General features: G+C 40.7%; 1 protein-coding gene across 3 annotated transcripts in view; it reads left to right on the forward strand.

Moving 5' to 3' along the window:
- TMTC1 (transmembrane O-mannosyltransferase targeting cadherins 1) overlaps positions 1–16,657 on the forward strand; it is a 236,810-nt gene that overhangs the window by 128,421 nt on the left and 91,732 nt on the right. The gene's annotated exons all lie outside the window — the stretch shown is intronic.

A 16,657-nucleotide genomic window follows, 5' to 3' on the forward strand; every position in this document is an offset into this window, starting at 1 on the left:
AAATGAGATAATGATAATATATTCATAAGTGCTTAAATTATGGTTAAGACTCTACTTCCACTGAAGGCTGCCTGCCTCGGTTGGGTGATCTTCACTTCATAAGAAATAGTATAAAACTAGAAAAATTACGGAATACAATCATTTCAAAAATGATCAAGGACCGCGAAGAACTTGAAAATGGTAACTTATGAAAAACTGCTACTGAATTGCGTAAGATGCCTAAGGATATTCTCATGCCCCCCCCCCCCCCCCGTGTTAAAAACAGATGTACTGGCTAGGGGTGGCTGATGTGGTTTCGGAGAGTATCAGAGCAGCTAGAAATTTAAGGGGGTGATTTTAAAAGCAAGAGCTATATAAGGGCTGAGATAATGTGCTCTCTTCACATTCATGGCTGACTGCTAAACAGCATGTGTATATGGAATTCCTGAGGGAGCACAAGCAAAATTGAAAGCCTGGGGAGACTTATTTGCTGCGAATTTGAATGAGTTCTTCAACCCATACATAGTTTGGGTGGCAGAGGGTAGACAACACTTCACTGGCTTAAGTTGTCCATGTATAACCTCTGTTGAAATCATTGGCTGATCACAGACTATGCAGGCACAAGAGAAATCCCCCAGAGATGCAGGCAAAAGAAAACAAACAAAAAAACCTGAGCAAAAAATTCAGCTCTCTGCAGAAAAACAAGTTTTTCAATTTGAGCCCAGGCAAGTTCATCAGATAATAAAACAGGAAAGCCAGCATATTTCAGAAGAACAAACTAGAATAGAGTCACTACCAGGTATGGCATATAATGGCTAGTTTTTAATAAGATTACTGGACATGTAACCCAGGAGGGTGTGACCCAAACTCAGGGAAAATAATACTGAATAGAAAAAAATAGTCAACAGAAAATGGAAGAGAATTGAGATTCTATATTTAAACTCACATTTACATGATCAGTTGGCTTTTGCCTAAGTTACTTAGGTTATTCAGTGGAGAAAGGACAGTCTTTTAAATAAAAGGTATTGAAATAATAGAATATTTGTTATCTTTGTTATCAACTAGGGCTCTAGAGGAAGGTGACGTAATCTACTGGTTACAACTGTACTTATACTTATTTCACTTTTTAATTAATATTTTTAACAATGGACTTTACAAAGCTACAAATTAACATATGTAATTAACACATGTAATAAAACACACACAGCAGGTTTGTTCTTTCCCGATCACCCCTCTGTAGGCTTCCTTTGAACATTTGTTCTTATACATTTTTACACTCACTAAAGACAAAAACAAATTCTGTCTTTATACAAGTCAGTTAAGTTCGGTACCATTAGAGAGGGCATGCCCTCCCGGGCCCCTCCCACACTCCGCTGGAGTGTCCCTGTAAGCGGGCAGCTCAGGAGCAGGTGCTCGGCTCTGGACACGCGCTCGGCCGGGATCGGGTCGAGGAGCCAGGCCACAGAATCTCAGAGTTTGCTCTCTCTCGAGGGAACTGCAGGGTTAATTTAGAGGTTTCTCATTTTTCCTAGTTCCATGGCATAAGAAATTTCAGACCTCAAGTAGTTTATTGTTTATCACCTGGCACCTTGAAGAATTTAAATGTAGACTTTGTCTTACTTTGTGCCTCGTTTTCATCTCCTCCTGCACTCCTCACCCTTCACTCACTAGGAATTCATTTGAGTTTATATAGCATAACGTAGAGAACAATCTAGAAATTCATTATTAGATTGAATTCTTTTTTTTCAATTCTCACCTAAGGATATTTTTTCCATTGCTTTTCAGAGAGAGTGGAGGGGACAGAGAGAGAGAGAGAGAGAGAGACGGAGAGAGAGAAACATTGATGTGAAAGAGACACGTCAATTGGTTGCCTCCCGCATGCACCCTGACCAGGGCCGAGCCTGCAACCAAGGTACATGCCCTTGGCTGGAATCGAACTCAGGACCCTTCAGTCTGTAGGCCAGCACTCTAACCACTGAGCCAAACTGGCTAGGGCTAGACTGAATTCTTTATAACAGTGAATTTGAAAGTGAACTAATTTGCTCCTAGTGTTTGTGATGATATAATCACTCTCTTGAAAGGCATGTCCAGTAGAGATAAAGAATATTAAAATCATGAAGTCTGGTTATTCCGTTTTCTTCTATGGGCAGTGACTGTTTATGCACCAGGACAGCCATAGGCTGAGAATGCACTTGGGTTTTTCTTTATGACTCACTCAGACTGTACATCAGACTGTTGACTTGCAGTAAATAGTGATGTATATCAGGAAGGCAGCCAGTCTGATTTGGATTGTTTAGAGGAGTTAGTACCATTGGTCCCACTCTTTATAGTTGCCCTTTTCCCATGTCCTCTAATGTGATTGTCCTGCATTACAGAGGAAATACCACCAAGTCACATTTAAGAGTAATCTATTTGTTGTTGAGTCTTTGTTACATTCTCACAGAGTGTCTTAAGATTTTAAGGTATTTTTGTACTTTTTATAATCTTGTGGCATACTTATAAAAGTAATACCTGAGGGAAAAAGAGGGAGGTTAATAACACCCCACTTTCTAATAATGATCTCAAGGGTGAGATGTCTTATGAGAATGGACATTAGTCAGTGGAGGTCCCCTCCCCCAAGTATGGGGCTTTCAAGTGCTTCGTTTTGTTTTTAATTTTAGTGGAGGGGGTGGTCACAGTTTTATCCCACTCTGTTCACTGTCTTCCACATCATTCCCTTGAAACCAGCACAAATCCAGGCCATATCTCTGGGCCCTGGAAAAAGAGTCAAATTTTCACGTCTACAGGGGGACAAATCTGTAGACTGACCAATGGAGGTGACCATGGGTGACATCTTGGTGAAAGTGGAGGGATAGGATGGGGTGGAACTAATGTATCTGCTCACTTAGGGGAGATGCAGTCATCTCAGGATCTCCCTTCATGTCTGTTCCCAGCCTTGGCTCAATTAGTCTCCATGCTAATCCAAGTCACAGCCCCCATCAACATACTGGATAAAAGAACACACAGATCCAGTGGGCAGACAGCCACTGCCAGCCTTAGATCTCTCTGTCGTTAAACCCCCACATATCTCAACAAGGAGGTAATAGAATGAGAGCTACTACTGGAGAGAGAGTATTTGCTCATTGACATTTCTAGCTCATTTCAAAAAGGACTTGGAGCAACTTAAGAGAAAAAGTACAATATAATGGGATAGACCAGGAAATGGAAAAACTTTTTTTTTTTTTTTGCAAAGAACCAGATTGTAAATATTTGAGGCTTTGCTGTTCGCACGGTCTGTCACAATCATTCAGTTCTGCCATTGTATCATAAATTAGCTGACCCCTGGTACAGAACATTGTATTGTCACAGATCCACACAACTGAATGGAACAGGCTTTCAGATTTCTAAAAATTATTTGGCAGTTTGTTCAGCCAAATAATAGATTAAGTTATTGTGGCACATAGATTACTGTGGTTTTTAAATTCCAGAACGGCCATGATGAAACCTGGTAAAATAAGCATGTTGTTTTAATACACCAGGTGGTAAAATAAAATTGATCTTGAGGAATGAAGGTTGTCTTTAATGGTGAATAGCTCTGAGCCAAAGTTGATTTTTTTCCCCCTTGGAATTTCTGGACTACACTCTCTTTTCAGTTTCTGTTCTCTGCAAGCTGTATGTTCTCCATCATTTTTCTGTCCTCAATTCATGAAAATCCTCCTCATACTATTAAAGGTTCATTTTTTTTGAGCCCATTTACAGCCCATCCAGTCTGTCCTGCTTTGGGACCATTGTAATCACTGACGGAAGAGATCTTGACCATACCTTGACAGGGTTCATCTGTGCATGAGCACCGGTGCCATGGGAGTAGCCACTGTCTGGGTGCCTCTCTGTTTCCGGTTTGGCCGGCCCGGCTGATCCAGCCTCTTGTCACTGCTCAGCTGGCTTCTCCCCCTGCCACCTTTTACCTATGGTGATAATGCCCTGCTATTTGGGTCTTGATTTTCCAGGTCAGTAGCTGTAGATAACTTTAGCCCTTAGGCCATGCTCCAAAGCTGAGATTATTGTTTTTATCATTTTTCTGCTGAGAGTTTGAAAATGAGCTTACTGCTTCACCGGATGCAGTGTTGGAAAAGAGAGAAGGTACATTTGTAACACATTGTAAAATGGAACATATTTAAAGAGGCATTGTGACAGCTTTTTCCTACATACTTTTATCACCCTTGCTTTGCTCTGTGTGATGCAAATTGTGACTTATGTCTGTCACCCTAATTTTACTTGGTAGTCTACTTTAAATTCATCACCACAAACCTCAGGTAGGAGCCAGACCCCTCTGTGTTGGAAGCAGCCCAGGTGTACACGTGGAGGGGCACTGCCCAAGGTTCCAGATCAAGAGTCCTGAGGCTGGAGGAGGGGAGGCTGTGGAGTGGGGTTATTGGCAGTGAGCTGAGGCTGAGGCCAGGCTCTGCCACTGACCGGCTGTGAGTCACCTCATTCAGCCTTGTTCCTGCACGATAGTGTAGGGTCACCAGAGGTTGAACCAGGGTAAGCCACTTAGGACACTTGGCACAGTGATGGGCTCATGCAAAGCATTGAGAACCTGACAAGTGTCTTTATAGTCTTTGTTGTCATCATAAAATTGTCACAGATTAATGTCAGGAGCACAATAAGGCTCCAGTCTCTATTTTGTAGGGAAAAAACATAATCCAGTTGACTGCCTTTTTTGATTCTACATATATATATATGTGTGTGTGTGTGTGTGTGTGTATGTGTGTAGTCAATGTACAGTCATGCTTTACATGATCAAAAATACTTGTAATGCTACTGAAGATGACTCCTGCCCACCCCACCTCCCCCACCAACCTCCTTTTAGTTCCCATTCTAAGTAATAGGTTAAATTCTTGATCTATGAGCTAATGGTAGTAAAATGTTTTCAAGTTTTTAATGCTTTGGCTACTTTTGGAATTTGGAAGTAGGTATGTTCAAATGTAACAGAAGGGTAGAATCCTAACATAAACTACTCTGTTAGCTGGCTGGTTCAGTGGTTGGTTAGCGCATTGGGCTTCAGACCGAAGGGTGCTGGGTTCGGTTCTGACTAAGGGCACATACCTTGGTTGCAGGCTCGATCCTTGGCTCCGGTCCCAGAGTGTACTGGAGGCAGCCAGTCAATGTGTCTCTCTCACATCAGTGTTTCTCTCTCTCTCTTTTTCTCCCATCCACTCTCTCTGAACAGCAATGGAAAGAAATATTCTTGGGTAAGGTTTCTGACTTATTTACAAATGAATATTGGAGTTGTCACCTAAAACACCAAACAATAGAAATATTATAGATGTCTTTAAAGGTATTTGAAAGTTTAGCAAAAATAGGCAGGGATATAAGAAATAATCATCTTCTTTTCTTTTGTTCTTAAAACCCACTGTCATTGCTGGATTTCTGTGTTCCACTCGGTGATGAGTGTTGGAACGAGAGACTCTAGAAATGCAACTTCTAATTCAGTGGCTACCTGAAAATCAGAGGCCCTTGAACCAAGTCCTCCCAAGGCATTCCTTTGTGTCCGTTATTAATATGTCACCTGTGGAGTTGATCCCTTTGTGCTGGATCTGAACCTTATGCAAATGTTTCTTCCTCAGGTTCCATGTAATGCGCAGTTCAGCTGGGCCTGAGGTTCTCTGCTTGGTTTTGGATCTAGGCCTGGCTGGAGTTTTCCACATCATTAAATAGATTGTTTTATTCTTTGCCTTCACAGGGCAGTTACATTTCCACAAGTCACACTTTTTAATAAGAAAATGATTTACCTATCCCTCTGATATTTATACCTTAGTTGGCAGACTTGCTGAATTTATTAATGGAAGAATTAGTTGTGTACTGGAAAAAAAAGGAGTTTTCCGACATCAGTAACAGCTTTATTTCTTTTTCTTGATAGCATGCTTTATGATTCTCAGCAAGGTTGTATAGCCTATATTATTATTTGCTTTACTCACAATAATTGCCACCTCTTGAGTGATAATCTTCACTTTTAACTTTTGATTTCTTTTAACTGAATTATTCATACTCTCTTAAAAGCAATTTATTATACCACTTAGCCATACAATGCTTCTCATTGTTATTAAACTCTTAAAAAGGTAAAAGACATTTTAGTTACTCCTGGAACCATTTGTCCTTACTATTTACATTCAGATCATAAAATTTCTGTTTAAAGGAGCACATCTTTTTCCATCTTGTTCTATGAAAACCATGAAATATGTAATTGGGACTCCCAGAAATAAAAACAGCTAGAATAAGTTCCTCTAAACAGAAAGCTCATTTGAAATTAATTATTGTATTGGAAAATACAAAGGAGACTGAAGTGATTGATTGCCAAATTCTTTAGGTGATTTGCTATTTGTATAAGGCCCAATGACCTTATAAAGGGATGACAATTGTGATAAATACAACTGGAGAGAACCACCCCCCCCCATAAAAAACCCTAAAATTCCTTATTTTTACACATGCTTTGCCTAAAGAGGCAGCATAGAGTAGTAGAAAGTTTGTAATAAGAGCTTTAATGTTTCTATGTCTACACTGTTACACATTAACGTGTTGACTATAAGGTCTTAAAACTTGTTTCCAAGCTGAAATATAATAAGAATAAATGAAATAATATATATGGTACCTAGGGTTGTTCTGAAAGGAAGGTATGAATTTCTACATGGAGGTTTCAGACTCAACATTCTGAAATTTAACTCCTGAACTTACCCATTCACTGTCTCTGAGATAGTGGGGGCGTTTTTGTTTTTTTAATCTCAGTGCATTCTACTAGTTACCCAAACCAAAATTCTTGTGGTTTCCTTGTTTCCTCTCTTTCTCTCTAATATCATATCCAATCCATCAATAAGTCCTGTCAACTATACTTTCAAAATGTATCTAGAATCAGGCAATTTTTCTCCAACTTCACTATTATTACTCTGGTCCAAGCCACCATCCTCTCTCCCCTGGACTATTGCCATAGCTGCCTACCAGATCTCCCTGCTTCTCCTTTGTGCCAGTGGTCCCATCTATTCTCAACACAGTGGCCAGAATGCGTCTTTAAAAATGAAAGTCAGAGCTTGTCCCTCATGGCTCCTTGTTTCCCTCAAAGTAAAAATCACTCCTAGTCTTTATAATGGCCTAGAAAGGTTTTATATGATCTGGCCCCAACCCACCCCCAGTCCATTATCTCTCCTGTTCCTGCCTGAACTCATTGCCTACTATGAAACGAGTTCTGTGGCTGACTCCCTCATTTCCTTTGCTTAATTACCACCTTCCCAATGTGGCCTACACTGACCACCATGTTTACAGTTGCAATCCACTTTATATTGCAGATACCCCATCCTAGGCATTCTCTCTCTCTCTCTCTCTCTCTCTCTCTCTCTCTCTCTCTCTCTCTCTCCTCTCAAAGGGTAGAGATTTTGTGTGTGTGTGTCTGTTTTACTGACTGATGTAGTCCAAAGAATGTAGAATACTGTCTGGATAATAAAAGGGAGACAGAAAGTGATTGATGGCTAGATTCCTTAAGTGATTGCCTATAAGCACAATGCCCAGAGAAACTATAAAGAGACAGCAACAATATGTATTTGTTGAATGAATGAGTAATCAGTGACCATGTTCTACCAGGACAACCATTGCTTAGGATGGGAAAATTTTCAAGAGTACTTTGACAAGGCAAATGAATTGGGCGGCGTGTCCCGCAGTCCCCTCCATGCGCCTGTACTTTCTGTGCCTCCCACAGACAAGAGGGGACTGAGTAGGCTGACCAGTCGTAGCAGCCACCTCTAGAGCTGTGATGGAAAAGGAAACTGGTCTGAAAAGCTGGTAGAGTATTTAGAGATAAGCAAAAGAACTTTGTAGGGAATTTGTAGGTGCAGGATGGTGTACTCGGAGAGGAAACAGTAAGATAAAAAGTTAGATATTTAATTTATTGACCACTCACTGGTTCCAAGCAATATACTGACTACAGAGAATAAAAATAAATAAAGCCCAGTCGCTGCCTGGAAGAGGCTGGCTTTCTCTACTTCCATTCTCTGCACCCTATCCTTCCCACCTCTGGGAGGATTATCCTTCTGAACACAGATGCAATCTAAACATGCCTCTGACCTGCCAGGGAACCTCCTTGCTCGCAGGACTTCTGGCTGGAGCCAAGACTATGCTGATGGATGGCTTACTAAAGTTCTCTAATTGTGTAGTGATTTTTTTTTTAACTGGAAAATGGTGACCAACTCTTATATCTACCAGGGATGAACAACAGAAAATGTGTTTCAACTGTAGCATGAAGGCTCTAGCTGAGATGCAGGGAACTTTGTTTCTGGAGAGCGAGATGAGTTTTGGGGACGAGTAACAGAAACTCCTAAGGTGGGAAGTTTGACTTCTTTCTGCTTGAGCAGCTCATACCATATACCAGCACTTTTCAAAACACATTCTAGCATCATACAGGCCATTAAGTAAGGTTACCCTAAATAAAGATCTGCATTTCAGAAGCACTAGTTAAACTTTTTTTTTAACTAGAGGACTTCACAAAGTGTTTACTGTGTTCTAAGCAGCCTTGTGAGTTCTCACATGGGGTGTATAGTAAATTCTCCCCATTCTGGGCGAGCACAGTTCCTTTTGATTTGGGTGACTGGCTAGTGAACTCTAGTTTTCTGCTCATGATGACGGTGCCTTCTCTTGGGAATAACTCAGTGCCAAGGCTTGTTGGAGAAATACTTTTACCCTTTGTTTTTCTGTCTAAAGCATTCCCCTCCCTCCCCCGTTACCTTGTAAGAATTTTCCAAGGGAAAATGGCTCCCAATTAGGGATTATATGGTCAAATTCTTACTTGTATCTTTATGTCAAGCCTTATACAGATCATTTAAAACTGCTTCTCTCTTTTATACATTTCAAAGATTTATGTTGCTATTTGGTGCAAAACAGCCCTAATGAAACAATGGGTATTTGAATGTCTGAACTCAGAAAATTACAAGTATTTGATACTATTTTAAAATACACGGCCTTTGTTTCCATCCTTGGCTACATTCATTAGTCCATTAAATTTGCCCTTTTAAGTAGGCTGTTTGAATGCACATTTAATGGCAAAGGAAGAGCATTATTTAATCAAGTCAGTCATTTGGAAAAAGAGCTTTTAACAACTTCTGATGAAACATAATGATCCATCCAACTTTTAACACCACGTGTTTCAGAAGCAAGAAAGTGGGTCTTATTCAAGGACATGCAAGGTGTCTTGATTGTGGAAGACACTTTGATTTTGGATGGGCACATTAACAGATAACAGGAATCAAATCCACTATTAATAGTAGTTTCTCTAGAAGCTCAAGTGTACCAGTAAATCTCACTTTTTTCTTAGCTGTAGCAAAGCATACTAAATTTATTACTTTCATATATCATAACCTTGAAGCAAGCCAAACATTTCTCTGTAATTTATTTGATAAAGTATGGTGAAGTATAGTCTTTTTAAAATGCTACTTTAAAATATTTGGATCTTTACTGTGCAGAACTGTGGGATTTTTGTGCTTTCTTCTCTTCATTCATTTTAGATTGCAGAGGGGAGGACTGTCTTTTGTGTGACAATACTGTGTGAATCATACTGTTTAGTGAGTGTGATTCACTGTATGAAAAAACATAACATCTTTTCTTTTAACAAAAAATCTAACCCTAGCCAGTTTGGCTTAGTGGTCAGATCATTGGCCCGCAGACTGAAGGGTCCCAGGTTCAGTTCTGGCCAAGGGGCACGTACCTTGGTTGCAGACTTGGTCCCTGGCCCTGCTGAAGTAAGCCCTGCTCCATGGGGGTGGGGGAGGCCAGCACAGCTGATCCTCCACAGTGGTCACAGCCAATCCTTGCAGCCAATTGGCCTGGAGGTAAATCCCTCCCATTGATGTGCCAACAGTAATCAAGGCTCAGCTACAATAGGATGGTGTACACAACCCACAAGGGGGTGGGCACCTAGAGTGCCCAGCTCAGGTGAGCAGGGAGGCGGTGCCACTGGGCCCTACAGGACATCTACTACATTAGGCCACCCTACCAAGTCTGGGAGACATAGCAGCTCTACTTATTACATAGTAACAAAGACAGGGAGGCTGCCAAAATGAGGAGACAAAAAAACATGTCCAATATGAAAGAGCAGAACAAAACTCCAGAAAAAAGTACTAAACAAAATGGAGACAAGCCATCTACTAGACACAGAGTTTATAACACTTGTTAGAAGGATGCTCAATGAACTGAGGGAGAACTTCAGCAGCATAAAAAAGGACATAGAAACTATAAAAAAGAACCAGTCAGAAATGAAAGATACACTAACTGAAATGAAAAATAATTTACAGGGAATCAACAGTGGAGTAGACAAATCAGAGGAGCAAATCAGAGATTTGGAAAATAAGGAGGCGAAAAACACCCAATCAGAACAGCAAAAAGAATCCAAAAATAAATGAGCATAGTGTAAGGAGCCTCTGGGACAATTTTAAGCATATCAGCATTTACATCATAGTGGTGCTGGAAGGAGAAGAGAGAGAGCAAGAAATTGAAAACCTTTTTGAAAAAATAGTGACAGAAAACTTCCCCTACCTGGGAAAGAAATAGACTTACAAGTCCAGGAAGCACAGAGGGTCCCAAACAAGAGGAACCCAAGGAGGCCCACAGCAAGACACATCATAATTAAAATGCCAAAGGTTGAAGACAAAGAGAGAATCTTCAAAGCAGCAAGAGAAAAGCAGTTAGTTACCTACAAGGGAGCACCCATATGACTGTCAGCTGATTCCTCAACAGAAACCTTGCAGGCCAGAAGGGAGTGGCAAGAAATATTCAAAGTGATGAAAAACAAGAACCTACAACCAAGATTGCTCTACCCAGCAAAGCTATCATTTAGAACTGAAGGTCAGATAAAGAGCTTCTCAGACAAAAAGTTAACGGAGTTCATCACCACTGGAGCAGCACTACAGGAAATGTTAAAGGGTCTTCTTTAAGAAGTGGGGAAAAAGATAAAAAATATGAACAATAAAATGACAATAAATACATATTTATCAACACTTGAATCTAAAAAACAAAATAAACTAGCAGAACAGAAACAGACTCATAGATACGGAGACCCTTTTGACAGTTGTCAGATGGGAAGGGATTTGGGGGGACAGTGAAAAAGGTGATGGGATTAAGAAGTACAAATTGGTTGTTACACAACAGTCATAGAGATGTAAAGTGCAGCATAGAGGATGTAGTCAATAATATTCTAATAACTATATATGGGTATGAGATGTATTGGAATGATCATAAGTTATATAATGTCTAATATTACTGGGATGTATATCTGAGACTAATATAATTTGTATGTCAACTGTAATTGAAAAATAAAAATGATTTAAAAAAAGTTCATAGATAAATAGTTGACTATTATAAATGAAAGCTTAGAGCAATACCAAGTTACAGAGCGAGTGTAGGTTAAAATTTGGAAAGCCTCTGCCCCATTTAGCCACCCACTTAGCTTACTCACTGTGCCCCTGTGGTCACTAGAATGGGAATGTGCTCTTATCCTTCTGACTAAAATGGGCAGTTTCATCACAGTGTTTAATTTCTTGTATTAAGAATAATCATTGTCCTCCTCTCAAGGCTTCTCAAATGTAATTTTGATTAACAGTTCAATAAGATCAGTCAAATAAATTGCTATGCCTTACCCTGTTCTGGGTGGTAGACATGGATATATGCCTGTTCTTCCAGAGGCTGGTTGTCAGAGTGAGTGGACCATCTGAAACCACTCGTGCAAACAGAACGCTTGACAAGGAACGCATGTTCTGTGCCACACACCCTGCTGATTCCTGTGCACTGTAGACTACTTGTGCCTGCATTTATCTGGCAAAGTGAATCAACGGTGCCTGCCCTCTGTCACAGGCCTCGGGGCTCAGATTTTCTAGACGATCACAGCAGTGCCTTGCTTGGCACCCTCCAAATTACTGGGTCTTATCTGCTCTCAGTGTGTTTCTGTGACAAAACCAGAAAGCAGCGAAGGGCTGAAATATCCACCTACGTGCACACATGCATACACACACACACACACACTTAATATTAGCTTTGGATTCCAAAGGCATGTGGACTGTGAGAAAAGGACAGGTTTAGGAATAATCCAGATCTCAGTTTGAAACCCTTATTTCTCACTAATTGGATCAACTTAGTATCTTAAGCCCTCTGATCCTCGATTTCCTAATCTATAAAATTGAGGATAATTGCCTACATTGTAATATTATCATGAGGTTGTAGTGGGACAATTTAAGTTAAGTGTGTGTGGCATATGGTGTGAGCATAGGAGAGATTTGTTTTTCCTTCATGTTCTACGATTGCCACTTACCAGGTGGCTTTTATTGCCTCCTCTGCATGTCTCCCTCCCACAGCACATATAAAATAATTTATAAGTTGAATCTGACTCTAGAGGAGATCTTGTCATTCCCCTTCCTTCCCTCCATCTCTCTGGTCTTCCTCCCTATTTTTTTCAACGCATAGCTTTTCGTACCTTTTCCATTTTTGTTCAGAACCACAGATAGAGGTGAAGAAAGCTCATTTCTCTGACTTCTCTCATTTCTTCAGAAATTCCTTTGATAGTTTCATTTCTAATCAGAAAATTATTTCTTGAACAACATTTTTCTAATGTACTTAATTTTCATAACTCCTTACCAGTGTTTGATTAAGTGAATAGCATTGTTGCTCTAGGTTGATATTTTGGAACCATGATACTTTTAGGAGCCTTTTAAAAGATTTTTGCTTTGATTTTTCTTTAAACATTTAAAACACACTTATGCAGCAGAGTGTCACATACATTTCCAAATAAAGCTAGGAGTTCGTTTATTCTCAATTAGAGGAAAGCAATCCAAGAGCTTCACTCTTCTACCAGATTTAACCCTGAAACATAACTGTGTGCTCTTGCGAGATAAGAAGTTTCAATCTCAGGAACTGGTGTTGGCAAGAAGATTCAGACTGCTGATTAAAAGCACATCAAACAAAAAACCCTATGCAAAAAAACCAAAGACCAGAAATCGAAGCTGTTTAGGAACGCTCTGATTTTAATCTGCCTTCGGCTCTCTGGTCGTTAGTGCATCTGGCATTGCTTCTTGGTGGAGAAAGTCTGGCGTGGGAAGGAGCCGTGTTTAGATTGGCTCAGAGGAGACGCAGAGTGTACAAATCTACTTTTGTCTCTGAGGGGGTATAATTTCTTCATTCATTTCCCCTTTTAAAACTTTTCTCCCCATGCATTTATGAGTAAATTTTAAAGCACATGAAAGTAAGGAAGTGATATCACCAGCTTGAGCCAAGTGGAGTGTGGGTTGGCAGCTATGCGGCTGAGAACTTGAACCTAAGCCATTTTCTGTCCCAGCTCAGCCTGTGCCATTGCTTTCAGACTAGGGAGAAAAAAATTGCAGGTGGCACCTTTCCATGCGCCCCCTTGAGATGGAAATTGTGTGTGTGTCCTAGGAGGAATGTTCTTAAACCTCTTGCAGTGAGGCATTGTGTCCAGTGGGACTAACGCGGGGCCCCAGTTGGATATATAGTCACTGAGGGATTTGGCAGCAGTGACTGAGACTCAGAGAATCAGCTTTCAATTTTTCTTACTCTCGCTACCCTCAAGACTGCCCCGAAATTCCTCTTGCCTCCTCAATCCTGTTATGGCGTTTAGATTCTAGATGTTGTTTGAATCAAGCAGTCTGTTGCCTTTGATATCACAGTAGCAGTAAAATTTCAAGACTTTCTCTTTTCCAGTTATTGAGATATTAATCTCCATTTTATTTGCCAGATAAAAAGCTCTCTCAGATTGGAATTTGACTTTACTGTTTTTATACAACACTTAAAATTTTCTATAACCGCAATGGCCTTAAAATGGGTGGTTCACCCAGGGGCTGAAATGGAATGGAAATACCACAGTATAAGGATGGGACCAGGTCAGGAGTGGGCTCACGAGAGCCAGAGTTCTGGTCCTCCTTTGGAGTTCACATCTCTGCTTCCATCCCCATGCTCTTTCACTCTGAGCTGACCTGTCAGCCAGAGTCCTGGCAGGAAACACCTGGCACAGACAATGGGGCGATTGAAGAGTTTATGAAAGGACCATGCACAGTGACACGGGCACGGTTAGTGGAGCCAACATGCAAAGTGGCACTTACCAGATGGCCTATTGAGGCAAAGGAGGGGATTGTCACCAGCACCAGGTGAGAGCCATCACCATGGAGAGGAGTCTAAGATAGGAGCTGTGTCTGTAGACAGGCAGAGGGAACCAGTGCCAGACAGAGGTGGAGGAGGGAGGGGCTATAAAAGTCAAAGGAAAACAGATGAGTGAAGAAGACAGGAGGGCAGCCCAGGGGAAGTAAGTTTCAGGTACCTTTGTGCACAGCTCAGACAGAAGTCTGTGACCCCAAACAGCCAGCTCTTTCTGTCCTTCCTCCTCTAGCCTGGGCACTTCCCATTCTGGTCTTGAAAGCGTCCTCCTAGGCTTCTGAGCTAGTATTTTGAGACAAATTCTTCATCTATTTGATGCAGTCTGTATTAGCATCATCCTTGAGAGCCTCTCAGGGGCTTTTGCAGAGTCAAAGTTCATGCTGTTTAAATGAACCTGAGCCTCTGATTTGTTCAAGTGGAGACTCACTGATGCATTTCCTGTGGACAGCAATAAGGGTATTGGGCCACAAAAAATTCTTAAAACTGTACAAAGCGGCACAATGAGAGTCCAGGTCCCCAAGTTTTACAAGAAAGACACCCCAAGGCCTATGCAGCCTTGAGGACTATTTCTCATGGAAATAATAAAATAACCCTCTGGCATTTTTGCTGATTGCAATTACAGCTATTTGTGAAGGACCCAAAGGTCTAAGACATAGCAGAGTTAAAAAGGGGATAATATCTCCACTGAGTTGCAGTGAAGATTAAATTGGAATTCATTTAAACTTGCACAAATTGCAGGGTTGCAACTTGGGAATCACTTAGCCAGCGAATGAGCCTAGCTCACTGCCCAGCTCAATAACTAGAATTCGGATCAAATCTCTCATAAGAAAAAAAAGAAAGAAGACAGTACTATGCAGTTAAATAAAGCAACAGGGGATTCCAATTGATTAAATAAATAATTTGTCTTTCTCAATTAAAAATAACTTCCATAATAACAATTACTATTACATAATAATAATAGTAACAAATTATGAAATATTTTAATGAATTGAAATACTTAAAAAAATTAAAATAGAATTTCCATAAAATAAAAGATACTCCGTTTCCTTGAGCACAAAAATCAAACGATCATAGAAGACCTAGAAGTAGAAAGTAGCAATGAGTGGAATTAGAGAAGGGCAGAAGGTATGCATATGTCCTGATTAAAAACCTCAGTATTGTGGCCAACTGTGCTGGACCCTTATAGGATACTCTTGGATGCTCAAGGACTGAGGGCTTTCCACCCCAAATTAACATTGCAAATACTGTGTTTCCGAGGGGTACCAAAAGGAAAAGATTTCCTTAGCAAGTCCCTGAAATAACTGTTGGGGTGCTTGAGAACCCCAGTAATATATAGGATGTCCCAAAAAATGTATACATACACTTTGAATAATTATAAAGTCAGTAGTTCACTTTCAAAATTGAGCTATCAGCTGTTAAAGTGTATATATATTTTTGGGGGGACACTCTGTATATGCAGCTTTCATCACTGACCTTGACTACCACAACACATGCTTGTTGAATGTCGATTATCTATGTGCCAGGTAGAGGCATGGATACATGGAACAGACTGAAGCTGTCAGAGGGAAGGAGAGTTGGGGGACTAGGTGAAAGAAGGTGAAGGGATTAATAAAATATATAGAGAGTTTGTGTTATATATATAACACACAGACACAGACAACAGTGTGGTGATAGCCAGAGGGAAAGGGAGTGGGGGGCAGGTAGAGATGGGCAAAGGGAGAGAAAGTAGGGATGGAAAAAGACTTTGCTTGGGGCAGTGGGACATGATGCAGTGTGTAGATGGTGTTTTGTTGAGTTGTACATATGATTTTGCCAACCAGTGTTACCCCAATAAATTAAATTTAGATAAATAAAATAAGGTATAAGGGACTGGTATATTGCTGCAAACTCTTTATATATCCAATTTATGAACATTAAAACAAATTTAATTAAATCACTTTATAACTAAAAAAAGAAAGTTCACATGAGATGGTGACTGTCGCAGAGGAATCCAGTGCAATGGAGGAAGTAGACCCGTAAACAGATACGAAAAGGTGGGCCTAGGAAGTGTTCAGCTGTGCCAGTTGTCAGCCTGGCAAATGCCTTCTCCCAGGGCTGAAGAGCTTTACAGTCATCACCTTCCCTGAAGACTGATAAATAGGATGCAGACAGCGAGGGCGTAAAGCTGCCAAATAAATCCTTAGAATTGAAGTGTAGCTCTGCTCCATGTAAAACTGAGAACATGCTCACACCCTAAATGCACTGCCATTTATCTGAACGTGTTTAGAGGTGAGAGAAAATGTGATAATAGTAATGATGATGATAATTACTGTAATGGGGCCTTTCTCTGGCTCTGTGGAAGGAAACAGCCTGCAGTAGATGTTGTCTTTGTTGAATGGGACAGGGAGGAGTCCTGTTCTCGTGAGCACACACCCACATGCTGCTGGCTGCGGTGCGCGTGTGCGTGTGCGCGTGTGTGTGTGTGTGTGTGTGTGTTTATGCATGCGCATGTTTGTGTATGTGTCCTTGT

The sequence above is a fragment of the Miniopterus natalensis genome, chromosome 2 (genome assembly GCF_054644295.1).
Source record: "Miniopterus natalensis isolate mMinNat1 chromosome 2, mMinNat1.hap1, whole genome shotgun sequence".
Taxonomy (NCBI): domain Eukaryota; kingdom Metazoa; phylum Chordata; class Mammalia; order Chiroptera; family Miniopteridae; genus Miniopterus; species Miniopterus natalensis.